The sequence below is a fragment of the Acipenser ruthenus genome, chromosome 2 (genome assembly GCF_902713425.1).
Source record: "Acipenser ruthenus chromosome 2, fAciRut3.2 maternal haplotype, whole genome shotgun sequence".
Lineage (NCBI taxonomy): Eukaryota > Metazoa > Chordata > Actinopteri > Acipenseriformes > Acipenseridae > Acipenser > Acipenser ruthenus.
This window is the reverse complement of record NC_081190.1, coordinates 69,691,158-69,714,983: the sequence shown is the minus strand read 5'-3', so window position 1 is coordinate 69,714,983 and position 23,826 is coordinate 69,691,158. Positions and strand designations below refer to the sequence as shown.

Below are 23,826 nucleotides of genomic sequence, written 5' to 3'. Positions count from 1 at the left end.
CTCTAAGAAACCACCTGTACTGCCCCGTCAAGGTTTGTAAACTAATATAACTAATTGAAAGTGTTGGCCTACTTCACTAAAGTAAAAACGGGCTTCTGTTACTTGAAATGCCACAGCTTCAAATTATTACAAGTGCTTAATAACAGTAACAACAATGAATAGAGAACAAAAACAAACTAAACTAACAACTACCTAGCCTATATTTAAGTAATCATTTTTGTAGTCTCCACAAACTGCCCAGCATAGTCGGCACACCACTGCTAATGTTAGATGTTGTAAATAGTGCAGTGCGGACTATGGGTCAAACCAATGTTCTTGAAGGGGGCGTTTTATTGTTTATTTTATCAAAGTTGCACTTCTGGCATCTTCTGAATGACTTTCCGTTTTTTTTGTATTAAATTTTAAATCATTTAAAAGGCACAAATATAACAAAACATGGAATAATAGTTTACTAGAAAACATTTGACAGTTTTTCACGATAATATAAATAAATATATCTATCTATCTATCAAATCTTTATGAGCTGTTAATGTTAGACTACCCTAGCCTAACCTTTTCAGGTCGCGAGAGTGATAATTCAGACGTGAGTTTGTTTTATCAACAGTCCGTCAGTGATAAACCCACCCGTAACTCACAATAACATGTGTTTGCCATTATACAGGTTTAGATAGATCCATTTTACATACAAAACTTCTTGAATAACATAAATATTCTATTTGAGGTATGTTTAGTTTTTTAATCAGGTCAAAACTTTGATGTCCAGATGATCACGGGTCAGCCACAAAAAATGTATTTGACTTCTCTATACTTACTTCTATGGTTGGTTATATGTTTTATAAAATCCATGCATGGCTGAAATTCGAAATCTGTGGCACTAAATTCCCAAGGGCAGATTTAAACGCCACATTTATACAGTATTGCTTAATCAGAGTTCCTTAAGGCTTGGCTGGTGTATAATTCCCTCCACACCTAAGACTTTGATGATTTAAGTAATAGCATTAATAAACTAATGTTCTTCAAGTACTGTTCCTGGGTCTTCATACCATTTTTTGGGACAGAAATCAAAAGAAAATGTCTGGCTATTTTTTTTTTCTTTCTTTCTTGGATTTGGAAACTGTTAAAAATTTGGGAGAAGAAATAGTGTTAACAGATCTGTACATAAGAAGATGTAGGTAAAGTAATCTACTCCAGAAGATTCAGCTTCCACTTGACATTCTTGTTCATCTTTGGAGGAATTAAAAGTTCTGTATCTAGTGATACTGAGTAACTACATGCTTTAGTAAAAACTATTCTGTACAGCACTGTTATTGTGATAACTAAAAGATCAGTGGGTGTAAAGTAAATTTGGGAAATAACTGATTTTAATACTGTGCTTTATTACGGAGATTAAAAAATACCTGGAATGTGTTTTTGCAATGGTGACTTCAAAACCTGTTACCAGTGTCATCATTGCAGAAAAGGCCAAAAATATATTTGAATTAGATATTCAGAGATGAGTACAGTATGTTCAGTGTGTGTTCATGCTGTATTGAAATAACGCCTAACACCCCGCTACAGTCATTTTAATGCAAAAAGTGGGTAATGGGTGAGGTGTCAGGGAATGAGAGAGTGCAAAAACCTGATATTGCTGGGTAAGAGGGTCCACCCACCCATACCTACCCCTTTGTCTACCTTCCATGTGTGATTACCATGAGCACTAATATGTGCCTCGGTGCCTGTATACATGTACTTGACATGCACCTCATTCTCAGAACATCCCTTCATTGTTTTGTGAACCCCTCCCCCCCCCCCCCCCCAACACACATCCTGCCCTTCTACAATACTGTGCCAAAACTCAGGTGGAAAGTGTATACATACTGTTATCCTGGTTCTGCTAAAAATATATATTGAATGCAGCCCTGTGGCAGGATAGCCGCAGAGGGAAAACTCAGAGTCAGAAAATGCAGTGAAAAAAAAATACTTTAATTGACAAAAAACACAAAATAAAAAGGCACCAGGGCCAAACAAAAGGTATAAACACAAAACAAAGGCTTTCAACAAAACACTGGAACAAAATAAATCAAACTAAACAGGTATTTATACACATTTTTACAGACAACACTTACTCCATGTCTCTCCAAACCAAACCAAACCACTCCACTAGACAAAGGATTTCACCTGTCTTTTATGGTCTGTAATTAAGGCTCCAGCCACATTCTCACATGTACTTTACAGGGAGGAATTTAACCCACTCCCTGCCGATCCAAAACAAACAAGAATTATAATGCAAATCATAATGAAAACAGTAAAAATAATAATAACACAAATCATTAAATCACCAACACTTTCGATTAGTTATATTAGTTTACAAACCTTGATGGGGCAGTACAGGAGGTTTTGGCTGCTGGTATGAGGCCATTATGCTATTAGCTCTTGAATTTGGACCAACAACTTAGAAACATAAAAAAAAAGCGTCAACAAAAAACAACAAACCAAATTGCATTTCTTCTACTTCCGAGTACCTTGGCCACAGGTGATCACAATTGTGGTAGCATGCATTTGTTGTGAGTCTTTATACTTTATCAAATTAGCATCATGCTTGCTGGAAACAAAAGACTAGACAAGTGATGTACCGATTTAACAATTATGCTGAACAATAAGTGGCTGTATAACTACTGAAGTATGAAGTGTGAAAAATTATTAGTTAAATGCTCTGCACTAAAACCTACAAATGCTTAAGCCTGCATTGTTGCAAGTGTTTTATGAGGACTGCTGGGTAAATTGTTTTAAATAAAACTGAACTAATTGCACATGCTTTAAGGAATCACATGACTTGTGTATAACACAAAAGACATCTACAATTTTAAGATTCTTTTTAGCACTATATTATATCTTATGACTGACAACTGGTTTTACAGGCCCCCCCACCCTGCCCCCGACTAGCATTAACCTTGGACCCCTTTACCTAAGTTAACATTAGGTAGTCCACAATCTGTCAGTGAAATCGGCAGCGTGTGTTTCAAGCGATGGATAAGCAAGAGAAACCTACTGGAGTGCCTGTGTTTTGCTGGAGGCCCTCCTGCCAGATCTCAGGGATGGATTTGTCAATCAGCTGCAATGTTTCTTCTAAAGTCTGTTGCAGTATCAGGGCCTGGCTGTCACACCCGAAAGAACCAGCGCTTTCAACAGGCTGTGCACCTCACCTCGCTTGCAAAATCGTTAGATTTAGGGATTGAAAATTAAATCTGACTAAGAGGTTTAATAACTGTGTACACCTGCTATCTATAGCCTTAATTTGGTGAACAATACAACACAGCAATAAATGGACCGCTAAGGGTTAATAGAACAAAACCACCACTTAAAACCTAAACCATATATAAATATTTTGTATATGATTTTTCTAATGTCATCTTCTGTGGTAGGATTAAGACAGCTTTTATGATTAAGACAGCTTTTTTTTTTCTTAAAGAATTATGTATCGCCCTGGATTTAACACACCATTCATCATCACAACCCTGGCTTCTCTGCACCAAATCATTGATGACTGAATGGATTAACATCCATTGGGATGCTTTCCAGCACCTTGTGGAGTCCATTTCACTTTGTCTCAAGGCTGTGGTCAGAGTAAATAGTGGCCCAACCCAATATTCGCCACAGGTGCTAATGAATTGCTGGGCAGTGAATGTAATTGTTTATTATTCAGTTGTGGACAAGCTGTACCTGTTAACTTGCTGACGGACCGGACGGTCTCTCTCAGAGCCTGCAGCAGAGCCACATTCTCCAGTGGGCTGCCCTCCTTCAGGCCGTGCTTCTTGCGCCTTGCTTTCCGACGATTCTTAGAAGACCTCCTGCATGGCGACCAAGCGGTTAATTTTCATTTTACATAAGGTTTTCAGAAACCATCAAAAAAGAAAACAACACAGCTAAAAAATAACTAGAATAAAACCTGTTTTTGTTTGTAGGAGTGGCACAAGTGCACATACAATAACTACCATGCTTGGAACACTGAATTTAACATATTTTCCCACAATGGTGTAAAGCACGAAAAAAAGTGAATAGCTGACATTTTACAAGTACTACAAATGTGGAGAATCAGAAGTTGCCCGGTACACAGAGGCTTATCCCTTACCCACACATCTTTATTACCAGGTCAGTATCTAATAGTTTTTTTTATTTATTTATTTATTTTTTTAACACAGTGCTTCTTGAACAAGGGTAAATCTACTATATAGATCATAAACTGTAATCGCATCTTATTTAACCTGCAAACCACATCACCGGGATTAGCCTGGCTGCTCTTTTGAAATAATGTATTTTTGGGGATTTAGGTGACCAGATCATTCAAGGGTAAAAAGACTGATCTTAAATCATCCGCATTCCAGAATTATCAGCCATGACTAGCACTCAGACTAATAAGATGACCCCTGACACTTACGCAGAGATCTTAGAATTGCTGTGAGAGTACTTGGAACTCATGTTGCTGGCTGTCATCACACTGCTGGCCTCTGAGAATAGGTCAGAGTCTGGGCAGTCTGTTATCTCATCATCTGCATCAAGCACAGTGGCAAGCAGGTTTTTATATGGAATTGGGCATCTGGTATAAATCTTTTAGAACCTTTTGAAAACCAGTATTATTGCTGTAGTTACTACAGTATTATTCCTTTTCTGCTCAATTTTAATTTATTAAAATCTCAGTTGAATTTTTTTACATACATCTACTAAGTACGCCAACACATGTTAAAACACCCCCACCTCCCAGGAAATCGTAGAGAGGAGGATTTGAATGTGTTTACCTAGAAGCTCCTGCCTTGCCTTCTCTTGGCAACACTACTACTGTGATACCTCAAGATGAGGCCTATCCTGTATCAACATCTCTAAAAAAACAGGGCATGCTAGTCTCGTCTCTATTTAAAACCGGCAGCAGTATTCAGAACTGTAGCCCTTTAGATCATTAAAATAGGGTCCTTCACATATTCTATTTGAATAGACAATCAATGAAATGTAGTATTGAAGCCAGTCTGTCCCTGAGTTTTAGAGCGGAGGACAGGAAGTCCCAGAAGAGTGTTACAGAAATGAAAAAAAAAAACACTTTACCCTCCAGTAGAGCAGGTTTTAGGTTTGTCTCCAAAACATCATGCCTGTTATAAGTAAACCTAGATTTATGAAAAAGAAAGAAAAAAGAAAAAGGAACTCATAAGAATAATTCAATGCTTTTCAATTATTGTTCTCAGAATTACTGTTATTAATTTAATATTTAAATGAAGTAAATAAGGGAACTACAAAATACTTTTAATTCAATTCTATAATAAAATAGCTATTGCTAAGAAACACTGGGGTTTGATTACTTCATCTAAATAGTGGCAGATCTTAATATCGCAGCCAGTTTGTTAAATTTTTTATCACATTATTAATTACTTAAGTGGCAGCAGTGTTTAATCCGACACTATTTAGATATACTCCAATAAAACTGCAATACAACTCCCTCTCAGAAGGACTAAATCAGGGCGTATAAACATACATAGTGTGGAAAGATACCAGTCTTAAAGCTTCATCCCAGTTTGCACCTTCTATCAGAGCAGTGATGGCTTCCTCACAGTCCTACAACAAAGGCATAACAGTCCAGCTTCACCTCAGAGCTTGAGTGAATGTTATACAAGGTGACAGTCAACCATCTCTTGATGGTGCACCAGGCACCACATCATTACTTTTATATTGTTTGTTTGTTTGTGTCTCTAGTAAATGCATATTGTATTTGTTATTTTATAATGGGTTTTGAAAACATTGCCCAACGTCAGGTATAAAGGAGTAGAATAGCCTTACTGAATGGGCTTTGAATGGCAGTGGGTTGGATTTATTAATTAAAAGTAATACAGCAGTACAACAACAACATCAATGCAAGCATTAACAACTGGAGGTGGTAAAATAAATGGCAGAGCAACAACCACTATCTATGACGTTACACCGGGGACTGGACGGGCAAGGGGAATGAACTGCTCCCTCACCCACGAATATGGTGGTCCCTCCAGGGCAGGCTTGGGACATGTTCATGGTGCAATGTGTGGGCGATCACAATGCCACTGCTTATGCTAACCCTGCTGCTCTATGGATAAATACAGCAGTCTTGTTAGTGCACCAATTCTGCACCTTTTATGAACATCAAAATTCATCACAATGTTTTTTTTTCTGCAGATCCTTATCCATACTCTAAATACTGCATAAAAACAGGATTAAAACTGACAAGTGTCTCTTTCAGTGATGCATACCTGCCAGGCTGCGTGCCAGGTTAGCCAGCTTGTCCTCAGGAAAGCCGAGCTTTGCCGCCATGCACAAGGCGTGCTGCCAGCTGGTGCTGGACACAAAGGCGTCAAGCGCCCTCTGGGTCTCCCCACAGTGAGAGAAGAGGAGGCCGGCCTGCTCCTGGTGCTGCTGCTCGCTCAGGTACTCCCCATAGGCACAAGCTCACCTCCTGGGAACAAAAGGAAACATTCTTGCTACATTTCAACTGTAACTTCTCGGGTAACAGACTGAAGCAGTTCACAAGCATTTCCAGAATATTCAGCTAATAAAAGCTTGCTTATAACTGAAGTTTAAAATAAGCTGTAAATACATTTGAGCTGTAATTTGTTGCTTGTTTGTAACTAAAGTGGAATAAACCAATGTGTTGCCACAATCTACTAGCAAATAGTGCTGTATATCTGGACTCCACAATGAAAAACTGTGCCTCCCTTATACTCTTGGCTCTCAACTGGATACATCTTTAGGGCTTCGTTGTATAACTTTTGGTCCCTTACCAGGTTTAAAAATTCTGGAAAGTGTTCTTGACCTGAAGGATAACCTTAAAATAAATCAATAACCACCAGCCTGCCAGCCGCCTTAACATTAAAAACACAAATGGTGAAGAGCGTTCATTGTTGACTAAAGTTTACCGTATCACTTCTGCCTCTTATATTTGCTAAGATGACGTAGAGCCTTTTTGTAACGCTTCAAATGCTTGTCTATGGTGTATCGCTGGTAGTTGATTTCCATTTTCTTCAGGGTATTTAGAAAAGGAAGTTGTTCCTTTGGATCCTGGAAGAATTTGATTAGAAAATCAGATTTCTATTTGTGATATGTAAACATGACAATTCTCTGTCTATTTCAGGATCATTGTACTTGCCACAGATATGTAGCAAAAAAAAATACACAACAACAACAACTACTACAGTGCTACTTAGAGATTAAAGTTGAAATCCTTAATCAATATGGGCTGTAGTTCTAGTGTAGGGTTAACTTAGTGCCATGTGCTTGTACAGTGCTTTAAAGGGATTTTCACAGAACAATGTAAAATTAAATTTTGTGACTTTGGCATAGTGGGAGTACCAACTTTATTTGTGTGGCAGTCAAAAGGTTAAATCAAACAATTAGGTCAGAAACTGGAATGTTTTTTCTCTTAAGCAATTAAAATACTGCCCTGAAATCTCTTCACCAGCTGTGAATCCCTGCTCTTGGCTCAGGTGTACCTATAGCTGATTCCAGCTCTGCACCTACATTACCTTCTGAGACTTCTCTGAAACCATGATGACTAAATCAAAGTCGTACGTTCCCAGAGAGTGTTCACAGAGTTCAGTTACATTCACCAGGAACAGCAAGTACTTAAGAGCTTCCTCTGCACTGACCGCCCAGAGAACCACAAGGGGGTTTATTATGAAACAAAAATACACAGGCAGGCTGGTCACAAACACACCGCAATGACTTCACTTCACCTGTTTTTTACTGACAAAATAACTGAGGAATGGAAAGGAAGAGACCACATTATCTCTGAAACTTGTTTGGATTTCAATATAGGTTTTATCAACCCTGTCAATGTATTATTTATCTGCATGCTTATTATTTTTATATGCTGTCAGCTTGTAGGCCAAAAGCAGCCTGGTAGCTTTTTCGCTCACCAATAAAGTTTAAGTGTCTATGTGTCAGTTTGCAGACAGGCTTCAGGACGAGGCATGGGGGCTACTTCAAGGTTCTGAAACATTCCATACTATATGTAGGCAATAATTATATATATTAATTACCATGAAGAGATCCTGTTGTCAGGAGGATTGTAATTATGTGCCCGGATGATAGATAAAAATCATATCTGGGATGTGGATGGAAGAATACTACTAAACAAACTAATTCTGAGTGCCTTTATTCAATTGAGCCAGTAAAACACGGCTGTAATGATATGTTTTATTGGAAGTAACACTTACTGTATTAATTTTGTGTATACTCATTTAAACGCTGACACAAACTGTGGTTAGCTGGTGTATCTAAATGTTCTTAGTGTTGACCCTGATCCAGACATGCAGGCACAGCTTGTTAATATGGATAAGTACGGCCCTGATAAGACAAAGCTTGCAATAAGATGAAGCATCTACGGAACGAGTTGTATAGTTTTGTTGCAGGAAATGTGGGGGTGTTAACTGCTGTAACTTCTAAGTTTTATATATGGCACAGCAAAAGAGAAGAATGTATGTGAAAACGTATTGATATATTGGATAAAATTCTGATGAAATTGATTTAGTTTGCTCGGGGCCAGGAGATGCTTGGGTTGTGTTTTTCTACTTGCATAGCAGAGTGTCCTTGAACATTTTGTTGGGTACATTCCATGTTATCTGCGTGAACGAGACAGTGGCAGTCTGACAGCCTCTCCTTCGACTCTATTCGAGTAATGACGTGTTGTGTACAGAAACATAGAAGGCTCGCGCAGACAAACCACCGTTTGAGACAACATGGCAATTCTATCTTTGGAGTAAGGAGTAAGGGAGTTTGCGTAGCAGCTACAGGAATATAAAATGGTAATGTACACCTCCACCTGTATTGGTATTACTGTGGACCTGACTATATTCGGTCGGTATTCAGGCCACAGACAACTGCGCCCTCTGCGGGCTAAAGAGAAAATAAAACCAGAAAACAAGAAAATGTTATCCAGTTATCAGATAAGAAGTATGGTAACCATTGGAGGAGTCTGGAGGAGGCTGTGTGCTGGTGGCTATAAATATCAAGTGAAAAGGGTGCTTCTTTGTAGTTCTCTGTACTGCGGGGAGCTACCCAATCCGTATGACAGCATTGTAAGCTATGAAGATGTCTATTGAATTAAAACTACTCTGCTGAGACACAATTAACAAGAGACTTTGTGCATTTTTCTACACAACTACAAGCTAGAATGGCCAGGAGACTAATAATTACTCACTTCCACTGCCTGGCGCTACAGGCTTCTGCTGCCCACGGCTAGATGCCAAAATCAAAAGAGCGTTTCGGTGCTTTTTTTTTTCCTGGCCAACCTCGGAAATTCTTGCCATGCGTCAAAGATCACCGAAGGATTGTGGGATTGTATTTTGTTTTGTTTTAAACAAACCGGCAGTAACACTGTGTTTAGAACAAAGCAGTCCAAGCAATGGAAGCTGAAATTGAAAGAATGTTCATTGCTCTTTTCATTATGGCACAACATACGATTTTAGACAGCCTTCTCAAGACCCAATTAAATGAACCCTCAAAGTGAATCTGATTGTTCTTCATCAACAGATCACGACGATGATTTTATTTTTTTCTTTTAGCTTTCAGTTTGGGTGTTCTCTTTTAAAAATTAAGGCTTCAAACTGCTAAACGTAAAATAATACATTGTAAAGAAATGCCTTAATAACTTCTGCAGCTACTGGTGTGTAGGAACTTTTTTCTTTTTTTTGGCGAACGTTGCTTAGTTTTTATATATCAAGTTCACATTTTTCATCATGGCTGTAAACAAAGAGCTTAAAACACCTCCTGGCTATGTGGTGACGCGCTTCCTTTGTAGCCAGTCTGGCTACATCGAGTGTGAGATACAAAACCTGACCAGATAGCCGCATTCAGCTGCTTCGGCAAGCAGTGGAAACACCCGGTTTTGTTGCTGTGGGCAGCTGTAGCCAGGAGCACCAGGCAGTGGAAGCGGGGCAAAAATGTAATTATCTCCTAGATAACTGATTGCAGTGACAGTAAGGTATGGCAAGCAAAAATAAGGACAAGGATACTATTGTTATTATGAACACCAAAAAAACAACAATTTGTATGAGACAATCCTTCAGGTTTCAGTCTTGTTTGGCACAGTTTTTGTGCAGAACAAATTATAACTGCTATATCCTCAGACATGTCAACCCCTAAGGTGTTCAAACCAGTGAGACCCCTGCTGAAAAATTGTAACCTAAACCACTAGATTTAGGTTTTTTTTGGAGTGGGGTGGTGGGGGGGTTGCTGGTGACGGATCATGATTTTTGCACATGGCTGACAGCTACGCAAACGACACGAATACAGCACGAGTACATAAAAAAAAAACACAACTGCAGCTAGTAAAGAAGAGAAACTATTGTCTGCTTGTGCTCCTTTTGTGGAGACGAAATAAACTTCTTTGTAAATACTGAGAAAATTAGTTTAATATACTTTTTTATTGATTTTCAGTTTTAATAAAATCTTCAGTTAGTGTGTGAATGTGATTATTATTATTGGTCAACATTATTAAAATTAGTAAATTTACAGAAATACGAAACCAGTGTGTGGTGCTCCCCATTACTAAAATTAGGGTGAAATAAAGAGAGATAGACAAACCATCAATTTCCAATTGTTCTGTTATTTCTTCCCATATGGCGTCTTTCTTTTTATTGTCTTTATAACCGCTGACACTGGCATCATAAAGAACATTATATTTTTCGACTTTAATAATTTAAATACTCATTGATGTCCACTTCTGTTTTATTTCTGTGGTAATTTCTGCGTGAACAAGACAGTGACAGTCTGACAGCCTCTCATTCGACTCTGTCCATGTAATGACGTGTTGTGTACAGAAACATAGAAGGCTCACGCAGACAAACCATCGTTTGAGACAACAAGGCAATTCTATCTTTGGAGTAAGGGGGGAGTTTGCGTAGCAGCTACAGGAATATAAAATGGTAATGTACACCTCCACCTGTATTGGTATTACTGTGGACCTGACTATATTCGGTCGGTATTCAGGCCACAGACAACAGCGCCCTCTGCGGGCTAAAGAGAAAATAAAACCAGAAAAAGAGAAAATAATAAAACTGGGCACCAGTGCAGTGTTGCAAATAAACCTTCTGTCTCCCGTGTGTGTCAGTGAATTGCCCAACACCCTTCCACAGTGCAATATTGCAATACAAAACTAACCTCTTAGCTCGTGGACCTTTTGAAGAGCTATTTCCAGTTCTGAGGTGCTTTTTCACACATATGAAGTCAATATAGACAAACAGTACCTGTAGAAAAAAAGAGACACAATGCGTCAAGATTTTTCCCTTAACAACAATTAGAATAAATAAATTCAACAATCCAGAACGGATCAAGTGAACTATATAACACATTTTTTGTTGAATTAAAGTAGTAATGTCTTTATGTCTGTTTACTTTAAAAAGGTTTTTATAAATTGAAAATGTGTGGTGTTGAATGTTAGCAATCTATCTGTAACCTATGTTTAGCTACATATGTGCCTTGTGGGGTTTACGATCTATTGGCCTATCTCACTTTCGAGACTAATGGCAATTCAAGTCTTTAAAATATTTTCAGCCCTCGGACAGTATGCAGTATCTTCGATTTCACGTTGCCTGTTGATTGCTGCATAATTTTACAAACTGTTTTAGTCCACGGATTCTTATATTAGGACACAAAGGAACTAATGTACTTATTAGACAGAACTTACTTATTAGGGTCAATTTTCTCCATAGCGACTGTCAGGGCATCACAGACAATGTCTACTTTCTTCCCATCAAACTCCGGGGCTGTTTGAACTATACTGGAGGATGAGCATGGATACATTGTCTTGGTCATATCCTCTTCTCTAAAAATAAAACACAAGTACAACACTCAAACTGTCTATTAGAGTTTGAAGAGCTGAAACAGTAAGTAACTAAAGTGTTAACCCTGAATGTTATCAAAAATGAGTTACATGCAGGAATATAATCCTAACCCACAGGGTGACATTGTAAAATTACCCAGCATTACAAATTTAGCACTGTGGGGCACCCACAACAGCTTTCTGTATCTCCCTACAGCTCAATTTGAGTTTAGGATTTGCACTTTGTTCTACCACCCCTTCAAATCCACTAGGAAGACCGATACCATATTACACTGATATTACAAGAAGGAAAAACAAATCACAGTGCAAGTTCAATGTAAATATTTTAATTGGTGTGGCAAATTTTGTTTTATTTTATTTTAAAATCTAGTGTGTTGTTTATACTAAAAGAAACTTAATTCAATGACAAACGTTTTGAACAGTCTTTTTCAATGTCTTTGAAGAAATTCTACACTTCTAGTCCAAAAGTTCCTCACTGTTATTGTTATGTTAAAACATTGTGGATAAAATCTTGTGAAATGTGTTCTTGTTTACATATCAGATAGGGCCATCTGGTGGCTGAATACTGTATTTGCACTCAAGTCTTTAATGAATAAAACCTGAATGATGAAGACTGCTTCTTTGACAACAAGAAAACCTTCTTAAATGTTTTTATTTTAGATGATGACAACTTTGGTAAATTAAGATTTTCAAAAGAAACCATATTGAGAGCTCCACTGGGCTCTGAGCCTCATTTTAAAACACTTTTGGATTGTTTAGATAGAAACAGTTGGGTAAAATTTAAAGAAGTTCAATCAAATTAGATACATATAAAGAAACCATAATGGAAGTTCATTTAAAAAAAAAAAAACTGTATTTGTATTTTTTTTGCAAGGCTTGCTGCTGTGGCATTTAGAATTGCACTGAACGCGGTTACGCACACAGAACCACTTCCTTGTTTGACAAAACTTATTGCACCTGCAAGAAAAGAAGCCTTGCATCTTCAAAATTTGTTCAGGAACTGTGCATTTGCTCAAAGCACATTTCACAATTTGATTATATCGCTTTACTCAAAGACCAAAGAAGCTCTCTTCTTTTCTGTTTCGTTCTTTGCTTGTTTGAGATTTTCCATTTTGCAATTGGAGCAAAATAATTTGCTCAATGACTGAAATAACCTTTCATTTTGTTCTTTGATAATTTGTAAATGCTCAAATCGTGAAATGGTTATTTTTGTCAGTGACTGACCAAACCCTGACTCTCTATTATTCTTAGTATTACTAATACATTATTATTAAAAAAAATAAAAATGAATAAAATAAAATAAATAAATAAATAAATAAATAAATAAATAAATAAATAAATAAACATTAAAAAAAACAACTCAGGATCAGAATTTAGACTTACTTTAGCTCTGTTAGGAACAGGTTCACATGGTTTATTAAGTTTATCTGCTTCAGGAACAGTTCCATATGTTCAATTTGGCCAGCCTTACAGAAACATTAGTTCATACGAGCTTCCAAATCTGAACAAAACTGGGTTTGGTTAAGGGGTGCATGCGCAAACCTAAAACAAACAACCTGAACAGATTACTAGTTTACCTTTTATTGAAACCTCTTGTAAACGTACGCACCTGCAGGTATGCGAATGAGTTGTAAGCAGAAGAAACTCATCATACAGTCTAAAGGAGGTGATGTTAAAGGCAATCTGTAAAAGCAATAGTTTAAACAAATAAATATAAAAGAGATGTATAATTACAGCATCTTAAAACATTTTGTGCTGTATTAGCATCACTAAGTACAGTGGAGTACAGTATGTAGACACAAAACTGAATATAAAACTAACACGATTGAAATATATCAGATATAAAATGAATCATTATAATTGTCATTCAGTGTATAAAATAAGACAAAAGAGATACCTCAGCGTTGTTGATAAAAAAAAAAAGCGAGATCAGTCAGCAAGTCCTAAAACCTGCTCCTGCTGAAATGCACAAGACAATCACGGCCCAAATCAAAATTCAACCAAACAGAAAGTAGTGCAAAACAAGGCAGGATTTTCATTTATGTTTTGTATATTACATTGCATTACTCATCAATATCAGACAACAGACAAGCCAAAGACTTTGAAAATCGATAATTCATCCTGGGTTGCTATTAGTTGTAATGTTGATGACTTGTCAATTTAACAATTGTACAAATTATTAATGTAAGAATGAGTATGCACTGGAAATGGTACTGAGCCTTACCTCCCCTGCGATTGTGCCCCTGCGATCGTGCCTAGGGCAGTCTGCACACATGGCTGAGGGAACTGGGTAACACAGCCACTGCTGTTCCGCCACGCTTCAACAGATGGCCCTGAAGACTCTACAGGGTAACAGATACAAGACAAGTTGTTACTAACATACTGCAGTAAATACAAACCTAGAGCTAGCAATATGAAAATGTGTGCATTCTCAATGTGTGCCTGTTAACATTCCCAGGGATATGATTCTCCGCAGATGAGAGTTACTCTAGTTCAAGTCACTCATTTAGGACCCTCAGGGGTGAGAATTGAGTACCATTGCTCTAGTAATGTCAAACACAATAGTTTAGCTTATTTTGTAAGATGCACAATCTATTCAGTGCTGTCACTATGCCTACAGAGATACAGACGCACACAGGAAAATGTACGGTTTTCCACCTGGTTCTGTGGGTTACAACCTTGACAAGAACAAATCCCAGTCAATCACACAACACTAGATTATGGAATTCAAAGGTAACACAGGTGTTTTCGTTTTTTGTTTATTTTAGTTTGCGACAGATATCTGTATTCATGCCAGGTGCTAGGATTGGCATCACTGAAGGGATCATCTTTCAATCTAAACCATGTTTCAGACTGTCTGCTCTGGTGCCCACCGAGTGTCAACTATGCTGGCACTGTGATATGGAGTGCTTGGAATGTAGATTAATGTCCACTGATGGCAGCACTAATTTCAACAGCCCCTTCCTTAGTACCTCAGCTGTTACCTACCTCACTGAAAGTACAGTAATATAGTTGACAAAGGAAGTATCTTACATACAGTTACTAAACTACACACCAACAAACTTTACTAAAACATAAAAAATATATAACATGGTTTTATATAACATGGTTGAAAATTGGATAGCAGTTTGAGCCAATCCTGGTTTTACTCTGAGTTTAATAAGACAAAGCTTAGCTTGTTACCTGTACACTGTGGCTAATCAGGTTGGTATTAAAACCTGGAATGGGTGAAACTGCTGTGCAACAGGAGACTTGTTTCCATCCCTGTATAACAAGTTTAGAGAGATCTAGCATTAAATAACTTTTTCATATCGAATGCTGTTGAGTGAATTTTTTTATTTATTTATTTTTTTATTTTTTTAAACGGAATCTAACTTGCATTCATTCAAATCCAATGACAGATGGCCCGGCATATCACACCTTTCCAAATTAAGTTGCTGTTGAGCAGCTTGATCTTAGGAAAGCAAGTCTCTGGATTCAGTGGTTTCATTTAGGTTTAAACATGCTTTATTTTATGTACACACATATTCAAGTCCTTAGACAACAGTATATTGTGCCTTATCATGCCATGGCATCTCAAAGCACTTCACAGAATACCAAGAAAATAAAATAGACAGCAGTTGCAGCATCCTTAACTTCCCCAAGCCTGTTCTTATTCTAGTGTCCATAGAACCATGCCTCTCCGTGTGGTTCTATGGAACACCTGTATTCTGAGATTATGGGGTAAAGTGTTGCGCCTGTCGCAATAGTCGCAAATCAGCTGCAAACGAGTCGGAAGTCTTGGGTGAAATGTACTAAACAAACGCAATGCTATTTGCGACTTTTCATGGAATGCTTTGTGGCTGCAGTTTGTTTGCGGTTCAAGCGTAGATGAATATGTAATTATGGGTGTTCCAGCATAAATTCGCAAAAAGCGGGTCGAGATGAGAGTTCTCAGATATTATAATGAGATGTACGAAAGTGGTAAGCAATTGCATCAATTTGATAAGAACTTTTTCTCATGCGTTGCCAATTGTGCTCAATGCATTTTGAAGGCAAACAGCCAAATACCTATTTTCCCCTAAAAGCAGGGTGTACTCACAAGCCTTGAAAACAAATTTCTATGACATTTCTGGTTTCCCCAACGTGTTGGAGCAATAGACTGCACACATGTGCTGCTAACTCCTCCAGCTCATTCTGAGCATCTGTATAGGAATAGGAAACACACCTATTTTGTATAATGTGCAGGTGGTTTGTAATTGTGCACAATTTAGCACTGCACCCGACTAACTTAAATAAAAACTGACTATACATTTGGCTTATAGGCTACTCATGATAATACGAATTAGTGGTATAATGCAAAATGTGTTGCTGGTCCTTTCGTATTAATGACAATTTACTGTCCTCCTTGTAAGTATCATAACTTGTAAATACAATACCATGATCTATTTTATGTAAATTGTCTAGGCTGCCAAGTTAATAATAATAATAATAATAATAATAATAATAATAATAATAATAATAATAATCTAAAAACATTTAGTTTCAATTTAAAATAATATTTTATTCACATTGTACACCAATGTGTGCAATGCAGCAGCATGATTTATTTTGTGTTACCATACCGGTAGCCTACAGGCTAAAGTAAAAAGAAAGTGCGCTAGGCGTACTGTACAGATTCACATTGTTTTCATAATGTAATGTGTAGCCTACCCAAAACTTATTATAATGATTCCAGTGTGAATGAAGAGGAATTACAATATCTAATGAATCTTTTGATAATTTTAGGTAAATTTAATATTCATAAAATAAAATTTTAGGGGAATTAGTGTGAAGTAGTGGTTAGGGCTCTGGACTCTTCACCGGAGGGTCGTGGGTTCAATCCCAGGTGGGGAACACTGCTGCTGTACCCTTGAGCAAGGTACTTTACCTAGATTGCTCCAGGAAAAACCCAACTGTATAAATGGGCAAATGTATGTAAAAATAATGTGATATCTTGTAACAATTGTAAGTCGCCCTGGATAAGGGCGTCTGCTAAGAAATAAATAATAATAATAATTAGTTGTATAGGTCTCAAATGTGCAGTCTGTGCAGTAAACAGGTATTTCCATTTTAAAATGTGATATATGGTGCTACACTTGGTTAAAGAACTCATTTTATGCAAGCCGTGCTTTCATTTAGTGTTGCGTTTGCTTTATCATTTCACCTGGAGGGTGAATTTGTCCCCACTTTCAACGGCTGTAAACCAAACAGCTGCTTCCCCTAATGACTGACATGCTTTCAGCCAGTAACATGCTTTGACCCAGAAAATACTGCTTAGGCAAAATGACCCAGAAAGTGCAAGTCTAACAGATGACTTGTGAATCAGGCACAGAAACTGAGAACCTGATATAATGTTTTAAACAGAAAATTCATGTTTGCTATTATATATATTTATTTAAAAACTGCACATTTGACAGCTATATACTACCAATGGGAATGCACAAACTGTAAGAGTTGTGGTATTATGTTGTTAGCTACAGTCCCTTTGAGTGAGTGATGGGAAGAATTTCTGGAATTGTGCAAAACCAACCTGATGTGGCGATTCAAATACCAAACACAAACTATTTATTTTGTGTAAGTAAATACAGTGCAAGACATCTGTCATGGGCGATGTATTTGTTCTGCTTTCCCTTACCTCCATCTATAACAGCCACAGAGTCATCACCAGTACTGCACTCCGTGCTCCAGTACCAGTCATAGCACAGGTACTGCTCTCTGCTGCTCAGGACATGCAGGCGATAGGGAGCCTCTGGATCCCAGCTCACAGACTCCACAGCACTCTCCGGAGCATTCCCGAAATGAAGACTGCTTCAAATACCAGTGGTAGTTCCCTACTGTCCACAACTGGACAGCAAAACATGAAAAAACAAGCCCCCTTAAAGCAGCTATCATCACCCCACTGCGTTTTTACATTCTCAACACCCACTGAGTATGGTCCTACATATGATTACATAATCAACTCATTTTCACTACCTACCACATCATACGGCATGCTCTTGTTTGAAAGTTAAAGGTGAATAAAGGGAGGCATTCTCTGCAAACATATGAATTATGGGCAGTGGAAGAAATTTGTCACCTAACAATACATAGCCAATTACCGGTGCTCAGTTCATGTATAAATCAAATGCAACAACTTTGGCTCATACCATAGGTGTTTGCTTTGCTGTTTCCATTTGACAGTATATCTTCCAGCCAGACTGCCAGCAATGTCGAGTCAATGTTCCGCAGCAACTCCTTCACCTAAACACCATAGCAGCAGAGTTAAACATTGCTGGGTTCAGTTAACAGTAAATACATACATAAAAATCTCTTCAAACAATCTTATGCTATGTTTCCATTGGTTCAATGAAACCACCCTGTAAAACTCAATCTTGTTCCAATATCAAACTGGGTCCGTCTATTCCAACTGTTCCAACAATCCAATCAGCAATCACATGCACACAAAGGTCAAAAGTAGAGATCCAACAATTAATTATTTATCATCTGTCCTTAAATTCCTCGAACTTCAATTAAATATTGGTGAATCGGTGCATTAAATTACACTCCCACTGCCAGTTTGCATTATAACATTGACAATGTAGTTATGCACTTATTTTAGCGATTGTACAGTAGGTAGCCAACGTCAGCGTGTTGACAGGATACATACTTTCAGCCTCTCGATTTGCGCTGGACAAGTCGCATCCATTCAAATATTTAATGTTCATTTTCCTGATTAAAAATGGCAGCTAAACAATATATGTTAAAAAAAAAAAAAGAAAAAAAAAAGGATCTGGCAGGACTAGTGGTCATTTTTGGGGTAAAGGAAAGGGAGGACAGAAAAGTGATGTTTGCCAATTTTGTTGGATTTCATATTTCATATTGAAATTCCTTTTGTTAAAAACAGTATTGATTTTTTATTATTATTATTATTATTATTATTATTATTATTATTATTATTATTATTATTATTATTATTATTATTATTTTTAATCAAAATGCAGGCTGTGACTTGCTGTTTAACTTATGCACAACAGCATTTTCAGTTATTGGATCTTCTGATAATTCTAATGTCTTGATATAAAAAAATAAATAAATGTAATAATCAATTAAGAAGCTTCTTGATTGCACTATTACTCAAAAGTCGCCTCTTTCTATCATTATTACCTACAACTGCCATTTAAATTCAAATGACCTTCTCCCAGTACTTTCATTATACATGTAGTATAACTAAATCACTGCTCTCCGCGTCTTATCTTCAGTCCACAGTTTGAAGCGTTGGATGTTGATTAGGTACTGTAAATTACTTGGAAAGACTGACTTTTATGAACAATTTCAGGTGCCTCTATAATGCTGCTTGATGTATGATTTCTGACAATGGTGACTGCTTAGTTCAGCACTAGAATTCACAATGTACCTTGACTTGATCCTTGCCAAAAGGAAGGGTGAATTCTCCATGCAGGAGCCCATTCCTCTCGAAAAACACCACGTCATGTTTGTTAGGTTTCCTCTGTCGATGCAATCAGACTTCCAGAGGGTCTAAAACAGAAACAGGTGTATTTATCTCTAAAGAAAAATGTGCATGCATTTAGGCGGCTACTATACAGTGAAAAAACGATAGCATGGGGCAAGGTAGCACATCAGGCTAATTTACTAACAAAAACACAGTCTGATCGCGTCAGTGCACATTAGTCAAACACAATTCATCACAGACTCTTTGAGTGGGGCTAAGGATTGAACTACAGGGGACGTGCTTGCAGGACTATGGGGAGCAATCATGTCTGACAATACCATTTTTCTTATCTTTCATCAAAACTAACTTCTGTAGGTGTTTCCATTTCTTGGACAATGCAGCTTTTCAGTATTCTTACTTTTTGAGGAAGTATACATGCCATACTTCCCATGACCGCACTTACTGACAAAACACAAAAGTGTGAACAAACACAAAAAACATTTAGGTGTGGCTTGTTTAATTTCAGTTGAATGGGTATAGTATTGGCACCAAGTTTGGCACTGCAAAAATTACATCAAACAAAAAAATGAACACAAGACAAGGTATTAACAGGCATTACACACACTCAACCACCAGATAACAGAAAGAAGGACAAGCAGGCCTATTTTCCCTAGTTCATGCAGTTTAGCTGCATGTCAAAATTGTTTAAAAATCAACAGAAACAAACAAAGTGATTGTTCCAGCCCATTGACATTGTCGCTAGTAGACTGCAGAACAATCTATTCCAAACTCTCACCTTCCGGGCATCTGGAAACAAAATGGACTGTGGATTGATTTTTTTTTTTATTTATTAGTATTATTTACTTAAGGAAAGAACCAATTGAAAGCTGTTATAATGGTGTTAAAGTTAAAAAAGTAGGATAAAGATGGACCTTTAACATGTATTATTATTATCATCATCATCGTCATCATTTTTATAGATATTATTAATAATAATCTGTAGTCTTTTGAGGCCCATTTTGTAACTCAAAATAATAATTGTGTGAATATAGTAATTGTTACAGCTGTGTATAATGTTATTTAAAACAGGATACATTCATCCGACCTTTTACATATCCGCCCTTACTCTGGTCCCACTGCAGTCTGATATGCGACGGATTCCTGTAATTGTGTGCGTGTATGTTCTGAATCTGCACTTTGCACGTATGCTAATGTTTTTTTTTTTTTTTTTTTTTTTTTTTTTTTTTTTAAACAGAACTAAAATATATTATCAGAATGGGGCTGATGACAGGGACATACCAGTCTCTGGACATACAGCACACTGCAAAGAGCTGGCCATCTCCCCTCCAAGTGACACGTGGTCTTTAATCATCCCAGGGCACAGCTGGCTGTACCTCCTGACAGATAAGTGCGAGGGAATGTCTACTCATAACACTCATAACAGGTAGTTCCACAGATCCTGATTAAAACTAATCTTGAAGTACCTTACCTTAGATAACATTAGGTAGTCCAAGATTAGTGCTAGTCGGGGTCAAGACAAGGAGATCAATCTCATCCTACTAGTCGTTTCAGCGAGACCAGAATGTCTTTAATGTATAGGAGAGCTTTTTAGCTCTGTAGTTGCTTTATTAACGTTGGGGTATTATAAATTAACAATGTCAGGTACAGTGTGTCTAAAACACCCAAGTTCAGTACTGCACATATAATATACAAAGAAAATCTGTGAAAACGACTGCAAAACAAAGCACTGTAATACAGAATTTGGCAAGTCACAAAATAGCATTCCAAAAACAGTTCTTAACATGCTTTCTGATTGTTTCAGCTTTTTAACTAATTGTATTAATACTTTGCTTTCTTGTTTTCTTTTATTTAACATGGTTAAACTGGGTTGGGGTTTACGTGAAGTAACAGCATGTAAAAAGTGAAACTGAATTCCCAAACGCACCATCTGCAACTGAATCCCTTCTGTCCTACTGAGAGCTGAATGTACTGTTTTAGACCCATAGCAAAATGCGCATTGATCAGTTTCCATCAGTACCATTCAGTTGGTAGCAGCACATGTGAATGGCACATGCCAGAGGTTAATAGAGGGTATCCTATCTCACAGGATCGGATATGGCAGGTTCTTGGGTCATTTTCTTTTAGTACTTCTGAATATCATGACAGGCGTTACACAGGACTTACTGTCAGTTTGCACTGGGCAGCATCCTTGCCCTCTGATCCATGGAACTGCGTTTCTTTCTTTCCCCAGTCAACAGTGACAAACTTTCCTTGGAAAAACAAGATTCTCATGATGGTCAAGACAAGAAAAGAACTCTTTGAAATATGCACTCCTATTCTTATAAAGTAAACCGATAAAAGTTTTCTTTACTACCGTAAACATAGCATCTGTGCATTTCTTAACACTGTTTATGTTTTGACTGAGTTGTTCAGTTTGATACTTAAAATGTAAATTTGCAAAGCAATTTCTCCTCTTGACTAATTTAATGTATTTGTGAAAAAGCTCTGTATCATTCATATGGTTAGTGGTTAAAACAATGTGGCAGTGAAACATTTTTACTGGACAGGACTGGAAATGGAATATAAATATGCTGGAATATATATAAGCATACACAGCTGTGAATATATATAGCAAATATTAAGACAATAACAATCCCTGAAACTTATGTCACATCACCTCAATATGGCAGTCACGGTCTCATTTAGCATGCAGGGTTTATATAGCCTAGCCCTTGCAAATATTAAGTCACTGTCTCAAATGGTAATGTTTCTTGTACATTATCCATTACTGAACAGCATATAAAGCATATGAAAGCATATAATGTAATTGTGTGGAGTGTATGAAGTTAATATCTCAAAGTGTTCATCATCCAGAATCCAAACAGTTACAAGTACACAATGTCACCCATCTTAGGTCAAAGGTCAAGGTGAAGGTGCTGTTATGTTCCTTAACATTGAAATATATATTTTGGCATCTCAAATGGGACACACCACCTAAATTTATACAGTACGAGTTTGGGTCCAAAATGGAAAAAATAAATAAATAAATAAACAGTTACTTTGGTCGGCCAGGGTGTCCTCGGCTCACCGTGCACCAGCGACCACTCTAGTCTGGCCATGCGTCTGTGGGCTTGCCTGTAAGCTGCCCAGAGCTGCATTGTCCTCCAACACTGTAGCTCTGAGGTGGCTGCATGGTGGGTCTGCAGTGTGAAAAAAGCGGTCAGCTGATGGCACACGCTTCGGAGGACAGCGTGTGTTCGTCTTCGCCCTCCCGAGTCAGCACAGGGCTAAGCCTAAAAATAATTGGATATTCTAAATTGGGAGAAAATGATAAAAAAAAAAAAATTGCCGACTACTAAATCCAAAAAAAAAAAAAAAAAAAATTGTATTTCACCAGTCAATAAATATGTTAACTGCACTTCTTGATTCTTTTGTGTGCTGTGCTCTACCTTTGAATTTTAAGCATGTCTAATTGTAAACATAATCTATCTACAGGGTTAGAAACTAACAATATTGTGGTATTAGTCCAAAGGGATGACAGAGGAAAACAATTCCAAAGGACAAGTACCTTTTGAAACACACTAGTCCTGATGTGAAGTGCCTAAGTTGGAATCAACAACAACAGTTGGGGTCCCTAAAAATAGGCTTACATTTTATGTGTTCTTTTGTTTAAACTGTTAATTTTGTTAATTATTAAATACGAGCACAGCAGCGCCGTTTTGCCCGTACAACCATTGTTATTGTTTCATTTCCTGGTCTGACGGCACCATCCACACGCACCACTCAAGCCACCTGATCACAGTGGCTACATTTGTTTATAATTAGCAGTGGAAGAAAACCGCTTCAGCTACAGTAGAATCTGCCAGAAGTGTGTTTTAAAAAAGTAATGTAAACAACACCAATCGAAAGACAGCGGGTCCCAAACTTTAAACTTGTTACTGTTGTTTATAGGCAAGACCTCAACTTTATTATGAATATATTATGTTGGTCTGGCAGATCCTGAATCCCACCATCCGTTCCACTGCCACCTTAGATAGTTTCTGAAGTCAGGGGGATACCTCGTTTACCACCTGCACGCACAAAAAAGAAAACCGCGGTTAATTCTAAAAATGTACGGTACACAGACTAAAAGAGAACAGCGGCCTCAGTCATTATTATTTAATAAAAGAGTGAAGATGCCCTGGAGTTCATATGGTTCTCTTCAAATTCTGTAGTGCAGATTAAAAAAAAATAAAAACGTTGCTGCAGTTTTTTGCTTGCTATACTGTAGGCCAGTCTCAGACCATGTGACCCAAGGTGCTTGCTGTGGGTACTTTTAATTTTCAATGGACTGTCTTCATCTTGAAATCCAGCTGCCTTGATTTCCATTACATGAGAGCAGATGTTAAAACTTCATGCTGATTTGAACTCGGCTCTCGCCAAGATAAGCACCAACTAAGACGTAGCTTTACAGTAATCTATCTGTGTCTCCATCCATTTGCGTTTCCTTCCATCTGATGATGTAGATATCCTTCTGCCTCGTGTTGATGGCTGAAGTGTAATGCTG

The 23,826-nt window shown here is 37.6% G+C and overlaps 1 pseudogene; it reads right to left on the bottom strand.

Annotated features, from left to right (window-relative positions):
- Nucleotides 1-2,000: 2,000 nt before the first annotated feature.
- LOC117409131 (elongator complex protein 1-like) lies at nucleotides 2,001-21,572 on the bottom strand (annotated as a pseudogene).
- Nucleotides 21,573-23,826: the final 2,254 nt, after the last annotated feature.